This window comes from Perna viridis, chromosome 11, assembly GCF_037379345.1.
Source record: "Perna viridis isolate PV_CMFRI_1.1 ecotype Kerala chromosome 11, ASM3737934v1, whole genome shotgun sequence".
Classification (NCBI taxonomy): domain Eukaryota; kingdom Metazoa; phylum Mollusca; class Bivalvia; order Mytilida; family Mytilidae; genus Perna; species Perna viridis.
In genome coordinates this window covers 37,477,329-37,490,865 of record NC_142455.1, presented here as the reverse complement: position 1 = coordinate 37,490,865, position 13,537 = coordinate 37,477,329, and the positions used below count along the sequence as shown (strand labels likewise).

At 31.8% G+C, this 13,537-nt stretch overlaps 1 long non-coding RNA gene across 2 annotated transcripts in view; it reads right to left on the bottom strand.

The window, feature by feature from the left end:
* Positions 1-1,086: 1,086 nt before the first annotated feature.
* The window catches only part of LOC148603965 (uncharacterized), a 31,791-nt gene continuing 19,340 nt past the window's right edge, over positions 1,087-13,537 (bottom strand). The window contains exons 6-9 of one of the 2 annotated variants that reach the window (XR_015916307.1): positions 11,468-11,663; positions 7,624-10,503; positions 6,865-6,984; positions 1,087-4,944 (exon numbers count right to left, since the gene is read on the bottom strand). This is a non-coding gene — a long non-coding RNA (uncharacterized LOC148603965). The remainder of the gene's footprint in view (positions 4,945-6,864; positions 6,985-7,623; positions 10,504-11,467; positions 11,664-13,537) is intronic. The other variant, XR_015916308.1, reaches the window with a different exon arrangement.

Below are 13,537 nucleotides of genomic sequence, written 5' to 3'. Positions count from 1 at the left end.
AGTTTATATTTTTTTTTAAATGACTCAGACTTTTTGAACTGATTTGTAGCGTGTTTAATTGTGTATTATTGTTTCCACAGTGGAACAGAAAATGAAAGGGGAAGGGTTGTTGCCATGCTAAAATACCTTAACCTCACTCTATTTTATGGGCTTGTATAAGTCAGGAATTTTTGGTTTATGAATGTCTTGATTCGTATTTATGTTTACTTTTCTTTTTGTCGCTGTGGTTCTTTTCACAGACGATTGTGTAAAATTAGTCGTAAGATATGCCGTCATGAAATATCAAACGATCGTGGCGTCATAGCTTACAGCTTATTTAACAATTACGATTTTTTTGCACAATGTAAAAAAAATCACATCATTGAAGAGCATCAATCAAGTACTAATCACATTGATACTACCGGGTGTTCAGCAATATGTCTTTTTGATCATAAAACAGTACATTACATGTACAAAAACTTATATTTCATACACAATTGATATTCAATAGTCAATTATTTAACAATTACGATTTTTTGGCGAAATAGAGAAATATATTTTAAGAGTTTTATTTTGAAAAGGTTTGAAACATTTTTACCCCCAAATATCAATGAGAAAACTCCCGTAATTAAGTCATTACACTAAGTAATGAAGAATAAACCACAAATGCAACATTATGGGTTGTCAATTAAGTAATATCAATAATACAGTCCGGTAAAACTATCTTCTTGTAGTACATTTTTTTTTGGTTTTCAGAATAGCTGTAATTAAAGAAGAAATATCAACATTGAACAACAGCAAAACAGTAAGACTTGCAATTGTCTTTAATTTATTCACTTATTCATAAAAGTAATAAATTCATGTATTATTTACTAAGAATCGTCATGTATTCGCTATGAATTTGTTTCCTATCAGTTGTCAATACGTCTAGATTGTTAGCGGTTCGTATACAGAACGTTTTGGTTCGGCCTGCAAACACCTTTGTACTTGTTCTTCGTTCGTTAAAATTTTGTTCTGATAGCGATTTACTCTTTGCACATTCTTTTTTTTAATTCGTTCAAAACATCAGTTTTATATCTGACAGGTGATTGACATATATCTTCTCGGTTTTTTTTTTTTTGTTTTTTTTTTTTTTGTTTATTCATTTGCAGACCGTTATAGGGTAAGAGAGCCTTTATTAAAATCGATACGATAAATATACGTAACTTCTATGATGATTTGACCTTTTCTTTCACTCTTATGGAGCTGACTTTATAGTTGATCTGATCCGAAAGAAAGAATATCGTTTAACTAGATCTTTTAACATGAGTTTGCGTTATAAAGGTGAAATATTATCTTTAAACAATCCTAAATTCGGGGATTTGATATATTGCATCTACCCCAAAGAGCTTGATATATAAGATAATACAGCCTTATATCTTTTTTTTTAATGGCGTTAAAAGTCTAATACATAGGCTTCATGACAGGGCTTTATTGCTACAAGATTGGAACCATCACTACAGAAGTTTTATGGTCGTCATTGTGAACTCGTCGACCGTTAAGTGTATTCATCTGCGCCTTGAAAACTGATTTGTTCAACATGTAATGGTTTCCCCTTCGACTACCCCGGACTTGAGTTTTTATGAGCAACTGGGCAGGTGTTTCTAAAAGAGCAACATTGTTTTTGTCTTCAAATATAGATACAAATATATAGTTCTTGGTAGAGATTCCTCATACATTGTAAGAAATAATTCCAAATCATTTCCAAATATACAGAAGATATTTACAAAATGCTTAAATTTTTAATCGACAACATATTTGTCCAGTGTGGTGGACGTGTTTTTCAACAAACGGTCGACATTCAAATGGGAACAAATTATGCTCATTTACTTGCTGACCTTTTCCTGAATTTTATAGCTGATCAGATCCGAAAGAAAGAATATCGTTTAGCTAGATCCTTTAATCCCCGTTTCCGCTATATAGATGACATATTATCTTTAAACAATGCTAATTTCGGGGATTTGATACATCGCATCTACCTCCAATGAATTTGAGATGAAGGATACTACAGACACTGTGAAGTCAGCCTGATATCTTGACATGCATTTAGAAATCGATAGTAAAGGAAAATTATTGACCAAACTTTACGACAAACGTGATGACTTTTCATTCAAAATTGTCAACTTTCTTTCATATCTGACAACATCCCTTCAGCATATGTGTACAGAGTGTTTATATCACAACTCATTCGTTATGCCAGACCTTTTATCTGGCGCTAGAACTGTAACAAATAGGCTTCTGGAACAGGGTTATATTGCTACAAGATTGAAGTCATCACTACAGAAGTTTTATGGTCGTCATCATGAACTCGTGGATCGTTATGGTGTAGCCATCTGCACCATGAAAACTGATTTATTCAACGGGTCATAGTTTTCCTTTCCTCGTTTGTCTACCCCGGACTTGACTTTTTATGAGTTACTCGGCGGTTTTCTAGAAAAGCAGAGGACGCTTACCCTACCGGTGCACCTGGTTCATGCTCCCAGTTTTTAGTGGAGTCCGAGTTGCTCATTTGCTTTTGTTACACTGTGTATATATGATTTCAGTTGCTTTGTTTTCTATGTGTTTATGTCTGTTTTCCATGTCCGGTATTTGTCCCTGGATTGCATTGTTTGTATTTCCGCTATATCCTTGGTTTCCTTTATTATTCTTTGTTACCGAGTTTGACCAATATGTCTAGTAGACAACTACAAATAAAAACATGAGTTGTGGTTTTCCGTGAAAGAAAATGCCATCAAAAGCATTGATTCCCCATTCACCGATAGTTATTTTTAATCTGATCCCGAGCATGGAGTTTCCATTCTGTTAATATCACACTAATGTTTGTGTTGCATTTAACTTAATTGCGAGGATATCAATAAAGCTTTAGGCCCAAATGCATATCTATAAATGGAATAGAGGTTACACATTCATTTTACTTTCCAGTTTGTTGTTAGTTGTGCATTCCGCCATGTTTGTTATTTCATCTTTGTATCTTGACTTTCAAATTAATCCCGTTTTGATTAAAGTTACATTTGATCTTTTATCCGTAGCATTTCATTGATTACATTCGGATATTCTTCATTGTATTACAACTGAAGATATGGCAAAATGTGAGTCTCTGACCAAACGTGTTTAAGGAGACTTTTTTTTTTTTTATCTTAATATAATAACAATTCAGAAGGAATAATTCTTCATCAATGCAAATAATTAAATTTATTGAAAACAGATAATATTTCGTTGGTCAAAGTGCAAATAACACTTTATAGATTCTCCACGTCTTTTCAATTCAATTCAATTGTTTCAGTTCAACTTATATCTGAAAACGTTCGGTCTGCACATTGTATTTGTTAATGTTTCATAATGCCATTAACATTGATTGAATGTTCATTTATTCATCTTTTTTTCTATGTGTTATATAAGTCCTTGGGCATCATTTAAGTACTAATCACTTTGATACTCCCGGACTTTCATCAATATGACTTTTTTTTTACCAAAACAAAAACAGTACATAACATGTACAATAACTCTCTCACTAAACGCTTTAGATTAGAGCCTCACAGATTTTAAAATATTCAGTTTATCGCCATAAATGTAGGTATACGATTGGTAAGCATAAAATGTCTATATTGACAGTCAAAAGCAGGACAAATGATTTGAAAGTCAAGAGACAAATAATGAGAAAAACAATAAAGGTAGTAATATACTGCAACGGGCAGACATCACTCTAAATTGAATGAGGATTTTCTGCCCCGTTTACTATAATATTGGAGCACAATGGGGGCGTTTTTAAGGAGTAGTTCATGTTCAGGGAGACTTTGACACATTACTTTAATTTGTTCTTGTATTGAAAAAAGCCACACTTCAACTGTCGTCAAATTATTGGGTCGGCTGTAAAAGTTGTAAATAATATTCACGAGATTACGTAAGCCTGATTTTTAGATGTTTAGTGTAGCCCATTACATTCGTATACCATCAAAATGATGAAAACTCCCGGCAAAAGGGCAGACTGAATGTTATCATTAGAGAATGGCAAATCGATTGTATCAACCGTCTTTCTACATATACACAATAACCTATGGGGATACTCCTTCAATTTCAGTATTTGTTTGTGACAATTGATAAAATATAAAAGTATTATGTAACTGTTGTGTCGGTTTTAAAGACTGTTCCATACCTCTGTATAATTGACCAAATCTGAGGATTGCCCCCACTTGTTTTTATACGGTCTAGGTTGTTGTATGATGTTTGGCTTTGCCTGTTTTATTTTTTGTTATTGATAATTTGTTTGTTATTTCTGTGGTTTTTGGTTTGTTCATTCAAGGTTTAATTTTTGTTCTGTTATGGTTTTGTTGGGTTTGTTTAATTTAAGATATTTTGTGTATATTATTCTCAATTTTTAGTCTGAAAACACAAGATGCAGTCAATGCGTAAAAGAGAGAACAACTCCATGGGGAGGGATAAATGTCGGCTCAAAGCCACCTATTCTTCTTTAGTGAATGAGGAGCAAACTTTCGAATCATGGGTCATATTGCAGCTTGCCCAAAACAACGATATACACGGGTAGAGCAAACGGTTGCCCCTATCAACTCCAGCAACATAAAAGTAAACTGACAGTGAAAACGAAGCAACGTGTACAGTGGCCCTGAAATTCTTGGGGCAGGCTCAATAAATGCGGCGGGATTAAAGTACTTTAGCATGATCAAAATCCTCCCCATTTCACGCATTCATGACTTTAACGTGATATTTTACAATAATATTTAGACAAAAATAAGTATCAACCAAAATAAGCCTAACTGAGGGGAAGAACCAATAGTAAAATCACGGGAAAAATGAAGTTAGTAATCGTGGTTTCCCCGATTCCTGCTTAGAAAAAAAATGTTTGACTTTATTCATAAAAGCTGCATTATTCCGATGACTGCAAAACATCTAGAAATGTCGTCTTTATATCTGCAAATAAAAAAAATACTTGAGATATGAAATCCATTTAATAATTGGTTCAAACATATACAGGTATTGTAATTGGTAAAAATATGCATGTATTTAAAAATTGCTTGTATTATCAGTTCTTTTATTTAAACAGAGAAGGTGGAAAATAATCAAAATTACAATACCAACTTCTTATCACTTATTTCTTCTACGCGATGTACTCATATCGTAATATATTTGAGACAACTTGAGGAATATTTAGAGCTTTTTCTTTTGGTATGACACATATTAACTCGATACAAATATACGATCAAAATTTCATTTCAACGTTTATTATATCTTAAAAGACTCATGTCATACAATCATGTATATTTCGAAGTGTGAAGTCACCTTTCTGGAAATATTTTGAAGTTTCTTTGATTAAGTCGCTAAATCTCTCTCTAGGGTGAAGTTACGTATTATCATTTTATTAATTTAATTCAGCAGAAATAACTGTCATCAGTGTGTGAAATCCTTCATATAACTTGCATGCATAACTTCAATGTTTGCAACTGATATATGGCTGAAACTTTTAATTCAACTTTGAGGTAATTGTTCCTTCACAAGTACATCACTTCTACAGATCATACATTTAAATAACTTTTCAGCACTTGTGAGATAAAGGGTAAGAACAAAATTGCTGAACTGATCAATTCTAGGCAAACGGATATATGTTTAACATATGGCAATATCTAAGAAAAAACTTCAATTGCCCTGATTTTGTACAGTCATTTCTGATAAAAATCGTGGGCTGAACCATATGTATTGCGCGCTTAACCTCCCAGCTAAGTTGTTTCCTTGTAAATTGCAATGCAAAATGGCAAATTTGGAAAATTCAGCAATGGAATCAGCACGGAAGATATATTGATGATATTGCTAATATGAATACATATATCTCTTTGTCAGTTAAGAATATTTTACAATAAGATTTTGATATCAGAGAAATATAACTTTTTTTTCAGGAAATGTGTGAGTTGTACTTTATTTCTATAAACTTGTTTAAATGCCTGACCCTCAAGCAAACAATAGCTAGACAAAAATAATAGTTGCTTCTATTTCTGGTTTATTTTAACAACACCATATTCAGGGTATATCACTGCAAATAAAAGAGATATCTAAATCGTCTCTTGTGTCATATATTTTAGAACTGAAATGTTAACTGTCGTAAAATTTGATGTTAAGGTCTAAACAAACGACGCAGAGAAATTGACTGTTCTACTTTCCTATAATGCATGGGACAAACACATTAATAAAACATCAAGTACAAGAAACAAACTGCCTAAAATGAAGTTGAGTTTAAATCGTATCAAACAATATGGCTTAAATCTTAAACTTTCGTATACTTTATTCAGCCAATAACAATTTTTTTAAGCTGAAATCAAGATATACAGCTTTGTCAAATAAGGGCTGGGGTCACTTTGTCTAAAAATGCTTCTAACATATATTTTGCGATGGAATATTTAACAATAATGCGCAACGTAAACAATGAAACTATGGCATCAAACATAAATTTGACGTTGTTCAGGTTGTAAGATATCGATTTCGTAAACCGGTAGAAAGATTCTAAAGAAAAGAAATATTAAGACGATTTACTGGAAGAAGTAACGCAAAGTTTACATATACCGGACAACGACAATGAACAAACAAAACATTTCAAAGGAAATATTGCGATGTTATGTAATATTAAGATCGTATTGTCTTGGTCTTAAAATACTACGACTGATAAAATATAATTATCTTAATATTTAAAAAACAATAAGTCTCTTCTTAAATGTAAAAATGTCCATGAGATATTAATCAAGAGTCTGGCGTAAATAAAATGAATGTAATCAAGGGACAAAGACCAGACATGGAAAACAGAAAGACACAACGAAAACATTATATAACGAACATAATACATACAAAGTAACAAAAGTAAATGGGCAACTTCATACATAAAAACTGGAAGCATGCACCAGGCGCACGGGTATGGTAAGCGTCCTCTGCTTTTTAGTAACACCCACCGCTCATAAAAAGTCAAGTCTACAGTAGACAAAAGAGGAGGAAAACTGTAACAACTTGAATAAATCATTGTTGGTGGTGTAGATGGATACACTTATTAAATGTCAACATATTTACAAAATGATGATCATGGTGTCATCCAGATCTAAAGTTATATTTTAAGATATGAAATTCAAATAAAAAAGTGCAAATTAGATAAAGCCCATGTGGTTGATATATCCGCAAAAAGTTTAAAAGATAAAAGTTCAAACTTAAACCGAGTGGTTATACAGAAAGTTACCATGTAATAACATCCAGGTCCTAAATTTTACGCCATACAAAGTTTTAAACGTAAATTAGATAGTGGTAGGGTTTTATGTGTTTTTTTACAATCTTACAATACAATATAAAGCAAGTTTTTTAATATTACATCAAATCAAATAAATATCTCCCGAAACAAAACAAGTTGATATCGACAAAGGATAAGTTAAAGAAAAGGCTTATGAAATTGCGAACTTTTAACTGTAAGCTCTTAGATTAAATAGAAATTTGTTTCCAACCTTGTCTTAAATTGTTGCCAAGAATTAAATAAATATTCAGAAATATATGTTGGAATAATAGCCGCATGTTGTTAGTACAAAAATAAAGAACGAATATGATATTTTTTTTTGTAAGGCTTACCTAAGCATTGTTAAGATGGTAAACATTTATATTTCTCTATCATCTTCATTGTGATATTGATCGAGTAACAACACTTGACACATGCAAACCAAAAATGCAGTATACGATAGTTTCTGCTGGACAGCTTCGAGGCACGCACATTAAATCTTTCTCAATTGATGAATTACTAAATTTAACTTCTTGTCCACACATTCAACATTGCGCTTTCTGGCTTCAACTCCGAAAGGAATTTCATGAATGCGTATTCATTTAGGCCCATCACGATGTAGAAGGAATTACTAAACCCGCTTCGAACAGAATAACACTTTTTTTTCTTCATTTTTGTGGATTTTGTTTTAATCTACACTTTTACTATTAACAGCGCTGTCGTTATTTTTGGTCGCGTGTCTTCTTGTCATATTTGATTTCCCTGATAAATGACAAATCTGCAATAAAGATAAATTTATGACATATTCGAAATCGAATAAGAGCAAAGCACTCCATAACATAGACTAATTTCGTACATACTATATACAGTTGGCACATTTCTTACCACTCTTCGATTCTGTGAGAGTTTGCTCTCATTGAAAAGTTCTAAACAGTCAGAAACTGTTCTAAATCGCGACACATCTTGCCAGAATCTGTCGGGGGTTTAAATAAACTATGTCGTAATCTGTCATGGGTCTTGGAACTCTCTAATTAGAAACTGTTATGTTTGACATCAATCTGTCAATCTGTATAACATCACCTAGCCAGTAATATTCAACTTCTAAATTGCGTTGATTTGAAAAGTTTCTGACATATTTTCAAAGGGTATGGTGAGAAGGAAGCTTTGTTATATTTTTACTTATTCTAGTTAGCTGATACCCTATTTTTCAATTAATGTACAACATCCAGTACCAACAGACAATATTGGTACGACCCTTGCCACATCTACCGTACCAGGCGCTACGTCACTTGAAAGTGTTCTTACTCATATATTTGCAAAAACATGTCAAATTAAAATGATTCTGACTGAAATATATTTGTCACAGTCATCCAAATGATAGTAATATTTAAACCAAATACATTGTATACAACAATTTAAGATCCTTATTGAAATCATAAGTGCTCGCACTCAAAGATTCTGTAAAAAACATGTCAATTATTATAATTGTTATTGCAGTATATAAGTGTCAGTCACCTATATAAAAGGTACAATAAAACATTGACATTTTATCCAATGGGCTTCGACTTATGGAAATTACAAATGCTTTGCATGAAAATGTCGAATGTATAGTAATTTGGACTGAAGTATATGTGTCACACGCAACCAAATGAAAATAAGATTGATATTTCATACAATAATTGTGTACTCTTATTAAAATTTAAAGTGTTTAGCCTCATATATTTTATATATGTAAGAGCTTTATCGGGAATAAGTGTTCATACTCGTACAATTTGCAAGAAAAAAATGTAATTTGTAAAGAATATGACTGAAATGTATGTGTCGCAGTCATGAGCACTCACATGATAGTGAAATAAAAAAAAAAATGAACCATTATATTCAATTATTTTAGACGTAATGGAAATTATAAGTGCTTGCGCTCATGCATTTTACAAGAAAATGCCATTCTTATAGAGTTTTGACTGAAATATATGTGTTGTAGTCACCCACATATTAGTTAAACTTAAAACAAAGTAACATTTTATTAAATAATTGTAGACCCTTATGAAAATTAAAAGTGCTCGTACACATACATTTTGCAAACATATGTATTTTTAGAATTTTGACTGTCACAAATATGTACCAATTACCAGCATGATACTTACATTGAACACTTTTACAGTGAGATAAGACCCTTTTGAAAATTGAAAAGTGCTCACACCCATACATTTTGCAAGAACATGTCATATCTAAAGTATTTTGACTAGAATATATATGTCATAGTCACCCACATGATAGCTATATCAAACCATCAGACAAAAAGTCGAATTAATTCAATATTAATTTTAATGATTCATTGCTTTTAAGTATTAAAATAGTCCATCAGACATCAGACAGAAAAATTCAACTATTTAGTACTGTTTCCATTATTTTTTAACCAGACTTCCTGTTCTAATATAGACTGAACTAGTATCAATAACTGTCCAGTGGTATGACAGTTTGGAACAGCTTTTCGTTTTCCTTTGTCGTGACCCAGGACAGTTTCTGTCAGGATCGGTCAGACTCTGTAAGGAATTTTTTTCTATTTGCTGTCATGGACCTTTTTTTTTTTTTTTGTCTGACAGATTGTGGCAGATTTCCAGAGTAGGTAGAAGGGATCGCTACTGTATATTTGTCAATCATGATTTACCGTTAACAGCCGAATAACTTATAATTATTAATAATATGTTTATATATGACTCTAAACTTATCAGCGAAACAATTTCTCTGGTTAGTAAGTGATATTAACTGATCTGTGATAGATCAACAACTAGTGCCAGATTTCGTTTGCAGAATGTCGATAACTCTTTTTTTTTATTTTAAATTTCTTTGAGACGAATGAAAAGAAGGAATTATAAATTCTAAAAACTCATTCTTCAATTTCAAATAGAATAAATTATACTACAAAAGTGTTTATCCAATTCCAAGCCGGCCTTTCAAATACATTGGGATGAATAAATTTCTGTTTGAGTTTCCCACCATTTAATATTTTCTTAGTTTTCAATGCATTTCATATATGCCGCCGCTTTTTTACAGAAACTGTTTGACAGTTGAACAAATGATCTGAAACTATTAACTTATTAATAAATGATCGTAAACTTGGTACTTTATATGACGATTGTGTATGAGTGCATTAATAACTGTAATAAAACTGTTTAATTAGCAATAACTTATCTATAATAAGTTCCAAATTTCCTGTTCCTCAACCAACCAATCTAAAAATAAAAGTTATTCACAGTGTAAATACGTTTTTTTGTTTCTTGTTATTAAATTTACATTGCAGACAATCCAAAATAGTTCACTCCACATCGGTATTGATTAAGTACATTAACTACATCGATAGATAACCGATCATTTATATCTTTTTTTCCTTTAAAAGGCACCTAATTGAATAGTGTTGAATAGATTTCCTTCATATGTTTTCAATATGAAACATGTAAAACAAAATATTTGGAAGTCTATACTTCAGCATTCACATTTACATTTCTAAATTAACTATCAAATATAATGCATTCTTTAATAATAATTATAAAACAAAACACATGACGAAAATTTAATAGTTATTTTAAATACTTCTATTTTCTTAACAATATGCAATATGTTCATTTTCTTTTGAAACATACTGGTTACAATCGATATTGTTTACAGTTTACAGTATTGGCTCATTAAAAATACTTCACATGACTGATTCTTTGCTCTCTTTGCATGAATTTAATTATTAACAGCTCTACAATTTTCAAAAAAGATCGATAACCAGGTATTGCAACAGTTTTGTTCTAAATATTTTTGATTCTTTAATAACCAAAATATGATCAGGAATGCCGAAGAACGCCTAGATGTAACGAATGTGCGGAAATTTTTCTGTGCACTAGTTAAATCTTTATTCGTTGTTGGCACGAATGATCATATTCTGGTCATTAACGATAACCAATTATTATCATATTAATCGTTGCTATTTTCATCAGGAATTTAAAATTGTGTGAGCGGCGGATTGATATTTGTGACATGTTGACGTGAGAAAGTGCGAGTGTAAAATTAACGAATTAATTACACAGTGTGAATTTTAGATTTTGTTTTTCACTGGGAACATTCTGCAAATCACTGCAACCTATATAATAAAACAGATAGATTCAACATCCAGTCGTGTAATAAAATATGTTAATCAAATAGTATACTTACTACATCAGTGTGGAAGTTATGATGGTAAGTGAAGGTCTTGTAATATTTTCCTGTTATCCGCTTAATTGAATATGGTCCTTTTAAAATTGAACCTCTGTTAGTTAGGTGTATTGGATTTTTCCTTGACCAATCATACTGTTGCCACGCCTACATAACCTCTACCAAGTAACGACCGATTAAAGTTCATTTCTTTGATCTAAAAGTAAAAAAAAAATGAAATGAGAATTTTGTCGTTAAATGATCCTGTATATTGTTTCAAACACAGGACCTAACTATACTACACATTTAAATATGTTTGTAATGTGTATTATCAGCCATGCATTTAATACAAATCACACTGATATAATAAAGTTTCCCGTAAAAAGTTAATAATTGTTTCCTCAGGCAAAGCTTACAAAGTGCTACTTTACGTCTGCGTTTTATTTTCTGTTTGCATGGAATTCCATTGTTCATCTATTGATTATTCAACAGTTAATCTAAATAACGTGTTGTTTGAAATGTTAATAATACAGACTAAATTGCAATACTGTGAACATGATTTTGTTTAGGTTACAGACCGCCAATTCAACCAATGAGCATTTGGAACGTACGCAAAAATAGTCCTACGCAGAAATTACCCCTGTTCCTCATAGTGCTGTGAAAAAAGTTCTCATCTTATTTAAAAAATTTAAACAGTTTCTGAAAGAAAAAACATTTCTGTACATTTTATAGGTGCATTTTGCTTCTTGTGATGTGAGGCCTAATCTCCATAATGATTCTTAAATATACCCCTATCTTGTGAAAACACTGGGATTTCCCATGCTATTTATAGACCCTTCACTTCTGGTGACCAGTACTGCACTGCAAGTCTGCTAACCCCACATGCCATTCTGAGGATTGTGAGCTGACATATGTAGAATCATGCTGATATATAGTCCTCTGCAGGTTAAAGTTAAGGTAAAGTCCAGAGAAGCCATTGAATATTGTGAAATTAGCATAGAAGCCTATGGAAAGTGGAATTGGTGGTTTTTAGCCTTTATACATGTTTTTTGTCGATTTATAGCTAGACTTTATATCACAATAGTTGTGTAAAACGTTCATGATGATAAATATACTTATAGATTATATTTGATAAACAAATTACTATTCTTTTCAATAAAAAACTGCTTTTCATTGGAAATAACCACTAATCATTTCTTGATAACCAATTATTACATACAAGGTAAGTAATTTAAATTGAACATATAGCAAGATATGGGTTGTTTTTAAACCATGACTCAAAGCCAAGGTGCAGTGCAGTCTAAAACCTTTCAAAAACAATATAAAAACTTACCCTATTGAAGGCAGTATTCTTAAAGTTGAACTTTTTTGTGTTACTTAATTCGTTTTAAGAAGAATTACATTACATACTGTAGTTGTCATTTATATTATTGATAGTAAATATATATGTAAACAAGTTAGAGTTTGTGACACTCATTTGAAATAAAATAACCAGAACATTACTAAAACATATTTTATACCAAATAGACATAAATGTGTTCTTTTGGTTACGTTTTAAATAAAATGATGAAATTTGTGCCACCCACGTTACAATCGCGGTATATGTTGCGTGCATTAGATACATTTCAGACTGTTAGATTAAATAATACAGAAACAAGCTTAAGACACGCTAGAGAGATAATGTATAAGCAGACGCTAAACGACAGTTTAGAACACACCCACCATCAGATAGACTCAGAAGTAATGATAAAGAGATACGTTATAAAACGTTTTATAGCCAATGTTTATTATCAGAGGTAGACGTAGAACATAATAGCAGTGATAAGACCTACACTGCTACCACTCTCTCTAAAGAAGAGATTGTGGAAAACCATAAATATGTGCTATCCTCTTTTGGTCTCTCTACCAAGGACGATGATTGTGATTTACCGTCTATGTACTGGATTCCTAAACTTCACAAGAATCCATACACACAACGTTTCATAGCTGGATCTGCAAAATGCACCACCAAAGCTCTTTCAAAACTTTTAACTTCTATACTCACAACTGTCAAAGAGGGTCTACAGTCCTACCACAACACTTGTTACTCCA